This window comes from Tamandua tetradactyla, chromosome 13 (assembly GCF_023851605.1).
Source record: "Tamandua tetradactyla isolate mTamTet1 chromosome 13, mTamTet1.pri, whole genome shotgun sequence".
Taxonomy (NCBI): Eukaryota; Metazoa; Chordata; class Mammalia; order Pilosa; family Myrmecophagidae; genus Tamandua; species Tamandua tetradactyla.
Window position 1 is genome coordinate 92,621,783 of NC_135339.1, and position 14,437 is coordinate 92,636,219.

Consider the following 14,437-nt stretch of genomic DNA (forward strand, 5'->3'; position numbering starts at 1 on the left):
TTGTGGCACATTTCCTAAAACGCCCTGCCCGGGCTGGAGGTGCCCCTTCCTTGAGCTAACGAAAGTATCATGCCTAAAATCATTTACAGTATCTTTAATTCAGATTACACGCGCGCCAAGGCGATTTAAATCTGATTACCAAATTAGAAGGTTTAAAAACAAATCCTTCTAAATCTGATACTGTTGACTAAAGAGGGAAAAAAAGTTCTATAAGCCCATCACATAAGGTAACGATCCTGCCCCAGAAAGAAAAGGGGTTTTAAACCTTTTTGACAACAAATGCAGCTGCCCCACTATTTTGGACGATATTAAGCGAAAATGAATGCAAATCTGTGCTCAGCAGCCATCTGGCCCGAAATGGGGGAATCAGCTGCTCTCACAACAGGCTCGGAGGCTGAATCCATTTCAGCTCATTTTCTAGATCATCTGGTCCCGCACCCAAAGCGTGGAAAATACGGTCTTTATCATTCACCAACTTTATCTTTTTTCTCACTCGACTGCTGGCTCCGAGCTGTGGGCACAAGGACTCGCTGCCCGGGCAGGGTCTCCACCCTGGCCTGCTGTGGAACGGCCTGGGAGGGCAGCCCCCTCCGCCCCCACCCGACCCTGGATCTTAGCTTTAATGGCCGGGAGCACTGACGGAGGGGAACGAGGGACCGAGCACCCCAAGCTGGGGAGGGGCTGCAGGTCAACTCCTGGATGTCCTCGGAGACGCTAGGAGCGCATCCCGCACCGGGTCACCTCCCCGGGGAGCCCGGCCCCCGCCCCGCCCCCTTGCTGGGGAGCGCAGGCGCCTGACATCCCGGCTGGGGGCTAGGGGGGAGGCGGGGGTGGAGAGGGCCAGGCCGGCACTCTGGAAGTTTTGCAGGCCCGCGGCGGCTGACAGTTCCGTCTCCTCGCACACAGCGCTCCCAGGGGGCCAGATGGGCGCCCAGGGGCCGGACCAGGGCGGGGCCTGACCTTCGCCGGGGACCCCGCGGGCCGCGCCCGCAGCGGCAGCGACTCAGGGCCCCGCGCCCAACGCGATTTGCACGGGTGGCCCTTGCGCCGCCGCCGCCGCCTCGCCGCCGCCGCCTCCTCCTCCTCGGAGGGTGGGAGGTATTCCTTTTGTGCGGATTTACGGGGAGCGGCTTCAATGAGCCCCCTCACATTTGCATTTAAATAGCGGCATCAAGCGCTTCGCGTGCCACACACCAGTGGGCTCCCAGATGTCACGCCGGAGTCAGTCAGATGGCCAGTGCCCAGCTGTCCTCCCCACGTCGTGCCGGAGCAGGCAGTGACCTTAAAGAGACAGCGCCCCGCCGCCACTGGCGCCCGGCGCGGGAGCGGCGTGCAGGGCACAGGGCGCAAGGCTGTGGCGCGCTTGGGCCGCTGACCGGCGGTGCCACCGGAGGCCTCCGTGCCTGGCCGCACAGTGCCCAGTGCCCGAGTGCCTGTGCCACTAGGATCCTCAGCCCGCTACCACTACCTGTCAGTGGAGATGGGTGTGCAGTTCCCCAGCACACTTCTCCAGACCCAGGTCCCACTGCTGGGTGGTACAAGGCCCAGAGAGTAGGAGCCTGGCTGGTGCCAGCCTCCGCACCACCCAGAAAATTTGGCTAAGTTGAGGGTACCCAAGGCGCCAGGCCCATCGTGGACCAGGCATCAGCCCAGCGGCCAGAGAGCCGGCCCACGCCCCTTCGTGCTCATGACCGGGCCCAGGATCCCGCTCACCTCTCTAGCAGCCTTCGAAGGAGTAATAACCTGCATTTCCAGCGTTGAGAAGCCCAGGCTGGGGTTCCTGGAAGCATAGCCCCTGGGGGATCAAGGGATGCACGGGCCGGGTCTCTGGGCCGTCCGAGGGCCGGCGGCCACAAGCCCAGGCCCCGCGGCCATGCTACTCGGAGTCCTTGGGAAAGGGTGAGAGCCAAAGCGCCGAAGGCACGCGTTCTGCGTCCCCGCCGCCAGTGCAGAGTTGCAGGCGCGGCCCGCCCCCACGTCCTCAGCGCCCAGGGTCACGCTCAAACAGCGCTGGCTGCCCGGCCTCCAGCCCTGCCCAGGCCTGGGGTCCAGGCCAGGAACCTCGCACAATCTGAGTACAGGGAAGGAAGCAGGGGGAAAAAAGGAAAGCCAAATTGACCCTGGGCCCCGGTAGAAAGGAGGCCAGAGGAGCAGGGAGAACCGGAGTTAGGGCACACCTGGGAAGACACCCGTGGAAATACCCGTGCACTACAAAATCAGAGGAGAAGGCCACAGACTCGCAACGCTGCCCATCGCGGGAGGGTTATTTGCTCCGAGTGTGCCCAGACTTCGCCTGGTCCGCGGGCTCACGCTGGCGGGTGGACCAGGAAGCAAAGGTCACCCCAACCTGTTAAGTTGAGAACAAAGGGGGCCGGACCAAGTTCGAGTGGGTTTTCCAGGCACAGAGAGCGCGCCTTCACCCTCTCCGCGCCGAGACAGAAGCCGCGAGGCTTTTGGGAATTGGCTAGTCACCGAGTGTCAAGACCAGGCCATGCGCCCCACCTGCCCTTAGAGGCAAGTAACTGGCCCCTGGTGCCCACTATGTGGGGAGCGCCAACCCGCGCCTCTTCCGTGCCCTCGAGAGCGAGAGGCCTGGCTGAGACCGCTGGCAACAAAAGCTCTATACCAGACTCCCGTGACCTCCCAGGTTTACTCCGCATGGCTCAGATTCCTGAAGCCCGGCCCTGGAGAATCAGGAACGCTCAAGTCTCCGAATGAGGACGCCCAGGGCGGCCAAGTTTGACAAACAGCGCCTCCTGGGGTGGGGAGAGCGGAGTGCCGCCGCGCAGCCGAGCCACTGGGCTCCCACCTACCCTCGGCAGGGAGCCGCCAGGGCTCCCTGCCCGGTCCCAGCAGCTGGGCCGCCACCCCGGCACGGCCGGCGCACCTAGGCCTCTCTGCCCCGGCGACCCTAGGGGCGCGTAGAAACCGCCATCCGCTGCCGGGTCCTAATTGCCGCCCACATGCGCCTTGCAGGAGCCGGGCCCAGCGGGCACAGGGCCCAGGTGACGAGCCCTGAGCCTACGCTCTTGCTGGCGGAAACGCGCACTCTGTGCGCTCGACCCTGTGGAGGCAGCGGACACGTCCGGGAACTTACTCAACCCTCTCCCCGGAAAATACACGGCGCTCCAAGCCGGGCTGAAAACGCCTCGGCCCCTGGGACGTAGGACATTAGAAGGGAAACAAAGTTAATTATATGCCTCCGCGTCCTAACTCTTCTCTGGTTCCTTTGGTCGCTTTGGCAGACCCCCACCATTCCGAGGCATCCCTGTGGGCTCTTCAACCGGAGCGAGGACTTGGGGTCCCAAGTCACACACTCGCTTGTGCTTCTCCCCAACACACCTTGCAACCTTAAAGCTCACCTCTCCTCAAAAAACGCTCAGGAGGAGCTACCCAGCTGGGAAAGAGAGCCGGTGCGCTCGAGGGTCCCTCGCATCTGAAAAGGCGCAGCGGGATTTCCCGAACCGCGTAGAGCGGCGCCACCAAGGAGGTCGGGCACGGTGCTTCGGTCCCGCGCCCCGCAAGCCGTTTCCGCGCCCGCCCTCCCCCGCTAGTTTACAAAGCAAACTTTCCCTAGAGAAGTTTCTAGATCGAACGCCGCGCAAAGTGCGCCCATCAACACCTAAACAGACCCAAACTGCATAAACATGGATCGATCAGATAATTTCAAATATTATAATTGGCTTTAATTAAACACACTGCGTTCTAATTAATTCTGAAATTTTAGCATGCTTTGGGACACTGGTGTCTGATTTGATATTGTCAGTCCAGATGTCCTAATAAAATTCAATCCTCCACTCAAGACTTCAATATTCACTAAGAACAAAATGCAAATTAAATGTTAAACCTAAAGTATCGCCAAAGGTATAATCAAGAAAGGTGTCTCAAAACTTCTCACTTTTTATTACGCAGTAGTTAAAAACTGCAGATTACATCCTAACAAGACCTCTCCGGCATACCATAAATCTTAACTCTTTCCTGACGGGGGTGGAACGCCGCGCCACCGGCTTAAAGGTAAAGGAGGGGAAGCCAGCCTCGCCTGGATTAAATACCCCCTCTGGAAGCTAGTGGCGCGCAAAAGTTTGCCAGTGACGCTCGGTTTTGAGACACAGGTTTGCCAACGCAGGCAAAGCAGTTTGGGAGGTAGAGGCACGGGGCGGGTGGCCGGGAAGGGCGGCCCCCAGCCATCAATGAGGCTGGCGCCCTCCCCCTCGGCGACCCTCGCCGACCCCTCGGACACATCTTAACGGAGCGTGTAGACAACCGTTTCCGTGTGCAAAGTGGGGAGGTGGGGGCCCGCGGCCCGACCGGTTCAGCCCGCCCCGGGTAATTAGCTCAGCGGCGGGGACCGTGACAACGAGGCCAGGAGGGAAGGGGGTGGCACACTGCCCGTGGACAGAAGTGTGTCAAGCCCTCCTTCCTTCCCACTTGCCCAAACGCTCTCGCCCACCTTCGCGCTCGCGGCTTCGGAGGGATGGAGCCAGCGGACGCGGTGGGCAGCGCTCGGCGGCGGGACAGCCCCTCCCGGAAAGCCCGGCGCAAGCAGCGCCGGGGGGGGGGGGGGGGGCGCTTCTGGCGACAGACGCGGCCGCGACGTGATCCTTCACTGGCTCCAGGGGTCTGCTAAATTTACAGTCCGGAATGAACCCCGTTAAAAGGAAGGTATTCCCACACTAAACATGTATGTTTTCCATACTAATGGAGTCACTTAAAGCTGTTGCTAATTTAACTTTTTTTAAAAGGCCACACTGTGGAAATTTGCATTTTCTTTAGGATATTGAAATGAAGAGAAAACTGCTGGGCGGCGAGCCTGCCCAGGGCATCGCTAGGGGCCATGCAGAAATAAAAACAGATAAAGAAAAGAAGAAAGAAAGAAACCGGCTTCTCTTCTAGACTATTAATAAGCAATTTGTCCCGCTGAAATTTACATTGTAAAGCGCAGCGCCCAGGCAGCCGCGGCGGCGGGGAAGGCGAAGGCTCCGGGCCTGGCACCCGGCGCGGGCGGGGGTTCCGGGCCGGCCGGGCCGTCCTTGGGGGCGACCTCTGGGAAGCTTTGAACGTGGTGTCCTTGCCCCGGCTCGGCCGACCCTCGCCCGCACCCTCGCCTATCTGCAAGCTCAGGGCCCGGCCTGGGCCGCGCGCCCGGACAGCCGCGACATGGGTGGCACCAGCGCCACCCGGCCTGGGCCCCAGAGAAGTGGAGGGTCGCCTGGGGACGCCCCACGGCTGCTAGGGAAGCCCAGCCTCGCGGATCCCCATAGACCCCTCCCCCAAGGCTTTTAAATCGAAATTGACAACAATAAGCTAAATTTTCTTTGCCCGCTGAGCAGCGCGGCCCTGGCCCTCTCAACTGAAGGTGCGGAGTCCCGCGCCCCGCGCCCGCCGGCCCCCGCCGCCTCCCCCGCGCGCGCCGCCCGCCGAGCAGCTGTTCCGAGCCTAGCGTGGGGCCAGGGCGCCATCTACGGGCGCCACGCGGCTCCGGGCGGCCGCCGCCGCCTCCCCCTCGCCTTCTCCCGCTCCTCCTCCTCCTCCTCCTCCGCCCCGAGCCCGCGCTCGCCCCGCGCCCGCGCCGCGATCCCTGCCACTTATCACAATTACCCGACGTCTCCCCCGTGCCGTTTTGCTTATGAAACATTGATTGCTAGTTATGCAAACTTTCAAGCACTTTCCAAATGAAGGCGTTCTCCTGCCTGAGATTTTTAGGCACGAGATTAAAAGATATGAAATGTAAAGATAATACAATTTGATTTGTTAGTCTAACTCTGCGATTTGAGACTTGATGTCCCCAAAGACCGGGCGAGCTTTTCCCCTTTATTTATTTTTATTAAAACATCAATCTACGCTGGAGCTGGGTGAACTCGGTTTCACCTGGAGAACATAAAATTCTCCATACCAGGGAAATAAGCACCTTTCATAAATCAGCGGTATTCCTGACACATCGATCAATTTTTGGTTGTTAATCCGAAAGGAGGAGTTTTAATTGCTTCCTACGTTCTCGTCCAGGCACCTCGGCGTTTCGACCTTTCCCTTCCTCCCTCCAAGGGGCTCACTTTTGTATTGGGGGAAGGGCGGGGACTGGCAAATCCCGGGTCTTCGGCTAAGTCCCCGCGACCTGGGCTGTCCGCCCCGGCCAGGGCGCGCTTCCCCGCGCCGTGACTGCTTCCGCACGCGCTCGCAGTCCCGCAGCCCTGCCGGGGAGGAGGGGCCGTGCTGGAGTCCCGCGGCCGCCGCGAGCAACCGGCCGCCGAGACGCTGCCAGGGGCGGCTCAGAAGTTCACTGCCAGGTCGCCCGCTCTGACCACGGTCCCGGCCACCACGATCACGCGCTCCCACGGCCACCGGTCCCCACGTCCCGAGGCCGTGCGGCCCCGCCCGCGCTCCCGAAGGCACGCAGAAGGCACTCGGGTTTCGGGGAAGCCTCCCCCCGGCGCCCAGAGCCCCGCCCGCGACGTGCGAAGTTCAACTTTGCTGGCTCCGCCGCCGCCTGGAGACCGCGGGCCACGCGGGGAGTCCCCGACGGGATCGCGAGCGGCCCCGGCGCGCTTACCTGCGTTGCTCATTCGACGGGCGTGGCGGGGAGCCCCGGCCGAGAGGGGCGGGCGGCGCGGACGGCGGGCCGGGAGGGTGTGCGGCCCCGCGCCTTCCCACATTCCCACCTCCCGCCCTCCCGGGAGAGCCCACGGGCCTGGCCGCGAGCGCGCCAGTGCGCACGCGCCGCGCTGGTCGCCACCGCGGGAGGCGGCGGCGCGGCGGCTGAACGGGACTCGGGAGGGAGCGCGAGAGGCGGCCCCCCACCCCCCGCGGCGGGAGGAGGTGCCCCGGGCTGCCGCCGCGCCGGGGGCCCGCAGCTGCTCTTCCCGCGCCCGCTGCAGGGGACTGGGGGAACGAAGGCCTCCGGGGCGTCCCCTGGGCTGCGCGCCAGGCCCCCCTGGGAAGCCCCCTTGGGAGAACCGGAACCCGGGTGCCACTTCAGGGGATCCGGGAGCCTTGGTGACCCGCGTTAGGTAGGACAGCGCGCCAGGCCTGGCCGGGTCCCGCCGGTTAGTGGACGCCTTTCGGCTCAGCGCGCAGAAGCGGGTGCCCGAGGCCGTCGGTGTGGGCGCGCGCACCGCGGGGCAGGCTGCGGCGTGGGTTCCCCCGGCCTTTGGGGTCAAGTGGTTGAGCGGTGGGCGAGGGTCCGCTTCCGCGGGAACTGGATGCTAGTGGGAAGCCCCTACTGGGCCCCGCCGCCGCTAAAATGAAACGGCGGGAGCCAAGAGGCTTCCCACAAAGGAAGTGAGACCACGATTCTCCAAATCAAACCAGCTACGGGGGGCGGGGGGGGGGGGGGACACCTGGCGCACTTCAGGGGAGCTCTCCATTTAGGCCAACCTTGGAGGACTGGTGCTTCCTGCCCCAGAGGAGGAGGCCAGAGAGCTGGGAGCCCCCCTCGACCCCCACCTTTTGATCATCTACTAAATGACCACAGTGGAGACCCTTTTCTCATCGCGACCTGGGGCTCCCTTGAGAGAAGGGGTCAGGCCGGGTGAGTCCCACACCCCAGACTCCCTGCCCACCAGCCACTTGCTGAATTTGGCGAGGTGGGTTGGCTCAGGTAGAGTGCACCTCACCCAGGAGCTTTTGCCATTGTTCTCTTTAATACACCCCTTGGCCAAGAATCTGGGACTGTGCTCTGTTAAAATTCTTATTTACCTGCTTCTTCAAATCCAAAGTATAATGCTGACACTTGAATAAAGACAAATTCCACGTCAGCATTTACCTCTAAAAACAAAACCTTGAGTTTTTTCTGTCTGTTTATCGCTATGAGATTTGTTTGCTCTCTTTATTTCAACCTTTTATCCTAAAAGTTGAATTGCTGAATCATGAACTCTTACTAGAAGAGAAAAGTTATTTTTGGCCATTTATTTAGTAAAAAGTACTCTGGAGAGTGCAACCAGAAATATACTTTATTATGATAGCTTAATATATGAAAAGGACTAAATAAGGCATGTGTCCCCTTTGTCATCTCCACTTGGGAATCATTTTTAATGTGAGCCAGCGTGAAACCATTTAAGCAATATGCAATATTTTAAGATACAAAATTACCCATCTTTTAATAGCGGCAAACATTTCCTGAGTGTTATGTGTCAGGCACCCAAAACGGGCCCAAGCTCAGAGAAGTTAAGGGATAAGTCCGTGTCACACCAGCAGGAAGCCTAGCCTCCAGCCCACAGTCTGACTTCAGGGCAGTGGCCAGCATAGGGTCCCACCATGGGGGCTTCAAAGCGAGGGCTGGGCAGCCGGCAATGTTGTGAAATCATTTTCCAGCATGCAGTCTTGGAAATGCCCTTTGCTCCATCTATTTAACTCAGCTGAAAGCAGAATATCACAGATGTGGCCAAAGGGACAGGTTTGACGCCTTAATGATGAGTTGACTCTCAGCCTTTCTCCAGCCTTCCTCGTTGGTTTTTCCAGCTTCTCTGCACAGCGTTCCACCCCATCCCCCGCACCCTCCCCCTTTACCCCCCCAGAAAGTCTGGAGTGGCCACGCTCCTGTCCTCCAGGCTGGCCCCGGGACTTCTGCGGCCCTGCCAGGTGCCTGTCCACCTCGGCCCATGCCCCTCTCTTCCTGTCTGCTGTGTCTAGAGGAGGGGACAGGCCCTGAGTCCCCCCCACAGGAATGAGGACTGGGTGGGAGCCTTTTGGACAGAGTCCTGATCTCAGGGGCCTGAGAAAGGGGTGGCCTTGGTTATGGGTGGTGAGTATGGGGAGCCGCATGATTAAGTGTGGGTAGTTTCCAGAAACCCATCCCCTTTATAAGAACAGAAAACCTCACAGAGCCATCCTGGTGCCAGGAGCCCCGTGGCTTCACCATCATCTGCAAATAACTGGACCTGTCCACCTAATGAGACATGGTCTCCAGTGGCTTTCTCTGTGCCTCACTTACTCCCTGCTCCGCAGCCTTCCTTTCTTTGCGGACCTCAGATGCAGCTGGGTCAGGCTCTGCTGAGAAGGACTTGCCATCATGGAGCTTATGGTTGACAATAAGAACACGTCTTCGTGACCAGTGATGCGAGAGCAAAAGGAAACAGCTTTGGAAACAGCTTAGATCAGATAGGTTAGGTCCGGTTATCTCAGGCGTAGTAAAATCCATCTCCATTTCATCTGTCATTGTCCCTGTGCAGTGTCTCTGGACTGCACCTGGAAACATAACTCCACAAGCATCAACATTCAAACCATTTCCATATTTACCATTTATCTCTTTATCCATAGCAGTCAATTTGCCTTGTGGCCACTTGTAACCCTCAAGTGTTTTAAGCGTGAAACAAGGGTGTGAGTTTGCAGTGCAGCCACGGGGCTTATGTCCGAGGATGTCAGGGAAGGGAGAGGCCACCCCACCTGGGCACTTCCTGGAGGTGGCCCACAGCCACCCAGCCAGGAAGTCAGGACTTAACCGTGGACCTCTGTAGAGGCCAGATGGTTTTAGTAATCGCTAATCTGCAAATTGCAGTGGCACATCCTCACTCTGATATTCAGGGCATCTACACCTGGACTTCCCTGGTGAGGCGTGTAACCGGGGACCCACCTGTTCTCTCCATCTGGTTTATTCAGGTCTTAGCGCACAGCCAGGCATGGCATGAATTTGAATGTGTGATTGTAACTGATAGCTTTGCGTTATGGAGATTTTCACACACATGTTGATGGAGTCATATGGTGGTCCTGGGTCCCCCCATCATCGGGCTTCCGTCGTGCTCACAGTCTACTGATCTTGCCCCAACCGCTCTTTCCCCACCATTTGTTTTTGTTTTAACCGTTTTTTTTAATTGTTAAATATAACATATATACAAGCAAAAGAAAGAAAAAGAAGTTTTTAAGTACACTTCAACAAGAAGTTACAGAACAGACTTCAGAGTTTGTGCTGGGTTACCATTCCACTATTTCAGATTTGTCCTTGTAGCTGCTCCAAAACACTGGAGGCTAGAAGAGATCATTTTTTTCTTTTTTGTGAAAAGTAACATATGTGCAAAAAAAATACATTTCAACACACATTGTAGCAATTAATTGTACAATAGATTTCAGAATTTGGAGTGAGTTCAATTCCACCGTTTTAGATTTTACTTATAGTTGCTCTAAGATACTGGAGACTAAAAGAAATATCAATATAATGATTCAGCAGTCATACTTGTTTGTTAAATGCTACCTTCTCTATATGACTCCACCATCACCTTTGATCTTTCTCCCACTCTTTAGGGGTATTTGGGTTATGCCCATTATAATTTTTTCACATTGGAAGGGGCTGTCGATAATATGGGGTATGGGGACAACATTTGTTTTTATAAAATTGTATTTTTATATGTATAGAATTCAAAGCTGAGGGCAGAAGCCCACATTTCCAAGCCTGAACGCCACATCGTCTTGCATATCTGGCATTCAGCCGTGGCGGTTGCTGACCCTCTGTCCAGCGAGCACCTGCTCCCAGCACCGCCACTGGGCTCGGGCTACTTTGCTTGGTTTCTATCCTGGGGAAGCCCTTCCCCTCTTGATTTTACAAATTCTTCTGACCCTTCCATGCCCCCTCCAGCCCCCTTTCACAGGAAGCCCTTTTAGGGCTCCCTCCTGCCATCCCAGCGGGTTTTCACGTCCACATCGGCACCTGTCACCGCCCTTCCCCCCCACCCCCCAGGGTTGCAAGCGCTGTAGGACGTGGGCTACAGGAGGGCAGGAGGGAGCCAGGTGCGTCCTTGCTTCCTCGCGTGGAACGGGCTTCTGAGCACCAAGTAAAGCCTCGGCCAGGAAGTCTCTTGGCCACACACCCTGCACTGGAGAGTTTCCCATCAAGTGCCAGGAATTAGTGACCAAGGATTTGGCTAGTGGGGAGATAGGCACCCAGAATTGACAGCTCATTGGAGGATGTTCCCTGGAGGAGCAGCGGCTCCAGAATGAAACTGAGGACGCTTGCTCACAGATGCCATTTGGAAGAGGCCCTCAGAGGAGGGCGTCAGGAAGGACATGCAAACAGCCGTGTTGCACTCGGGGGCATCTCGGGGACCATCTCAGGGACCTTCGGGGAAGTCCCTCTCCCAAGGGCCGGAGCAGGGAGACGGCCGCATGGCCCTCTGTTCCCGAGCCCGGCACAGCCACGGGGCTGACAGAGGGGGAAAAGGCCATGGGGTCAGCTTGGCGCCTGGCCCACCGGGCAACCCCTGGCCGTGCCTCACCTGCCCCCACCGCGGCCCCTGGCCATGCCTCACCTGCCCCCACTGAGGCCCCTGGTCCCTTGTGCCTGACTCGGGAATATCAGCTCCGTAAACATGTCTGGGACCTGCCAGGCGGAGCTGCTGGGAGCACAGCGCGGGGGGGTCTCTGGGCTGGAGCCCACCGGACACTCTCCCACTCGGCTGCGGGGGCCACAGAGCCTAGAGGAGCCCTGGAGCCACTTCTGGGAAGAGGGAGCGATCAGGTACACGCGGTGCGCAGAGGCGTTCCTGGCTCTTGAGACTGGCTGTCTCTTCCTACATTTGAAAGCAATCATTACTTGCTTTCCTTTCTTTTGGCATTATTAGAATTTCTACAATAAGCATGAATTTCTCTTGTAACCAGAAATTAAAGCGCTTTTCCTTAATTTAAAATAAGGAGCGGGGGAGATGGCTGGCAGCCTTCTGCGTGGGACTAAGGAGGGGAATCCTTGCGCCCTGCCTCCGCTGCCCCTGCCCACCCAGGCTCTCTTGGCCATCTGAGACAATGCAGAAAAACAGACCTGGGGAAGGAGTAAACCAGACCCTCAGGGGGTGGCACAAGGGGGTACCTGGGGACGTCGCCAAACTGAGTGCTGAATAGGGTTCCCCAGAAATTTAGGGTGAAGTCCTAGCCCTAGCACCACAGGGTGTGACTATTTTTTACTTGGAAGTAAATAAGGTAGTTGCAGATGAAATTAAGATGAAGCAACACAGGTGTAGAGTGGACCCCCATCCTGTGTGCCTGTCCTTTTAGGATGGGAAAGGGACCCAGACACAGACGCAGAGAGGACGGTGCTGGGAAGACAGGGGCAGAGGTGGGGACATGCAGCCACACACCGTCAACACCCAGGACTGTGCGGGACTGCTGACCACCAGCAGAAACCAGAAGAGGTCTGGAAGGAGCCTCCCCTAGAGCCATCAAGGAGCCCAGCAGCACCTTGAGCTTTGGCCAAAAGGCTATTAGCAGTCATGACACATTCCAAAGAGTTTTTTCATTTTTTGGTTGTTATCCTTTTTTGTTTGTTTTGCGTTTTTTTTGTTTGTTTTTTTGTTCTTTTTTTTGCTGCCTTTACATCTCTGTCCTCACCATAACAACATACCCATATTGGCCAGCTGAGGCCATCCTAGAAGAGCTGACACTGGCTGACCCCTAAGACGTGAGAGAGCCTGCCAAGATCAGCAGAGCCTTCCAGCCAACCCACAGTTCACTGCAGGCATGTGACGGAGCCTAGCCAGAACCCAAATGTCACCTGCCACTGTGTTTGGGGTGGTTTATGCAGCTGCACTGTGACATGGATAGTGGGTGGGCTTCAGCGTGATCCTTCAGGCAACAATTCTGGAGAGTAATTCACACTCTGAGTCCTCCAGCCAAGGCACGGATGCTGGGCTCTCAGTTTGCCGACTCATGAAGCCGTGACAGAGACTACCCTGGGGAGGGGGACAAGTGTCCCAGGCTACTTCCTGCTCTAGTGTCTGACCTCTGAAGACTGTGGGTGTGACTGTTGGAAGCAGAGGCACACTGAAGCCAGGGGCGGGCACCCCAACAGGGAAAAGGGGAGGTAAGAGTCTTCAGAGCACCAACAGTGTACCACATACCCCAGAGTGAGGCTTCCCTTCCGAAGTGTACCTAATGAGGCGACAGCCACGGTGTGCTTCTCTGTAATAGCCACACCTTGAGTGGCTGATGGATGCTTTGACAGTGATTAAAAATAATTTATAAGCCAGGCACGTGACCCCTGAGGGGGGCTGTGGGGGGCTTCTGTGATCTGCAACATGGCGCAGGGTGGGTGGAGACGCACACCTGCTCCAGGTTGGGACGCCTACGGGGTTTCTCGCATGGGCCGGGGTGTCAGGCAGTGCTGCAGTGCTGCAGCCCTGCCACCCATGCACACTGAGAAGAGACAGTGTGAGAAGGGCGTGCTCCCCTAATGTCTTCTGGAGAAGGGGTTAACTTTCCAGCTAAAGCTGTCAGGGATGGCAGAGACAGCAGCTGAGACAGGGCCCCCCTTCACTGTCCAGGAGCCTCAAGGCTGATGCTCCCAGCTCAGAGGCCAGTTGGGGTGAGAAGTCACATGTCAGGAGACAGAGAGTTCAAGGGAAAGCGTGGCAGCTGCCCTCCAAGGGACCAGGTAAACCCAAATCATGAAACTCCACCAGTCCCAGAATCCTGTCTGATAGAAAATAACAGAAGACTGGGGCAATGTGTGGGTTTGCTCGCATCTGTCCTTGGTGGGTAGGGGACTGATAATTAGGGAGACCTCGAGGAAACCCTCCTCCTAATACAACCCAGAGCCCCAAAAGTGCATTTTCTAGAATGGGGCAACTGCAAGGGAGCAGTGTGGGGACTCTGGAACTCAAACTTCATGGTTCTGTTCAGAATTATTTTCAATGGAGACACTAGATCAGTTTTTGCTTATTTAAGAGTATTTCCACAATTAGAATCAATATATTTTGGTACCAGGAATTCTACTTCTGTTGAGGAAATAATTTATTTAAAATAAATGTAAATCATATGTTTCTTGTGCTTAATTAAAGGATTATCAGAAGAGATTTGTGATGAATTCTTTACACCTGTGGGCTCACACTTCTGCTGGAGAGTCACAGGTTTGAGGTCACTGGCAGCTTACCTGCAGGGCCCCACGTGGCTCTGGTCCATTGCTCGGTCAACTGATTGGGGACAGAATCCCACTGTGGGAAGCAGAAGCCTGAAGGTGTCCACAAGATTCTTGTCCCCTCGTTATTCCATCAGACACTAATCTAGGTCCTGCTGGGAAAGGGATTTTCAGAAGGAGTTAAGGTGACTAAATAGCTGGTGTCATATGGGCCCTTCGAAGCAGGCGAGTGAGGCAGCAGGGTCAGCAAGAGAGATGCAGCCAGAGGGAGGCAGAGACTCAAAATATGAGAAGGGCTTGACCTGCTGTTGCTGGAGGAGCCACGTGGAAAGCTTGAGAAGGAGCCTGAGTGGCCTCTAGCCTGAGGACAGCCCACCCACCTTCTGTCCTGCATAACCATGACATAATAAATGAGTGTGGTTTTAAGCCGCTAAATTTCAGATAATTTGTCTGGAGAGCAATAGGAAATGAGCATGTTCCTGTGAAGCCCAGAGGCAGACCCTGCCTGCTGATGCTGCGTGTCATTTGGTGACACCATGGGAAGGCTCTGAACAAGTTTCCCCAAGCACACCTGGGTTTTCTCGCAGGCCCCTGTGGGTTGGCAGCAGC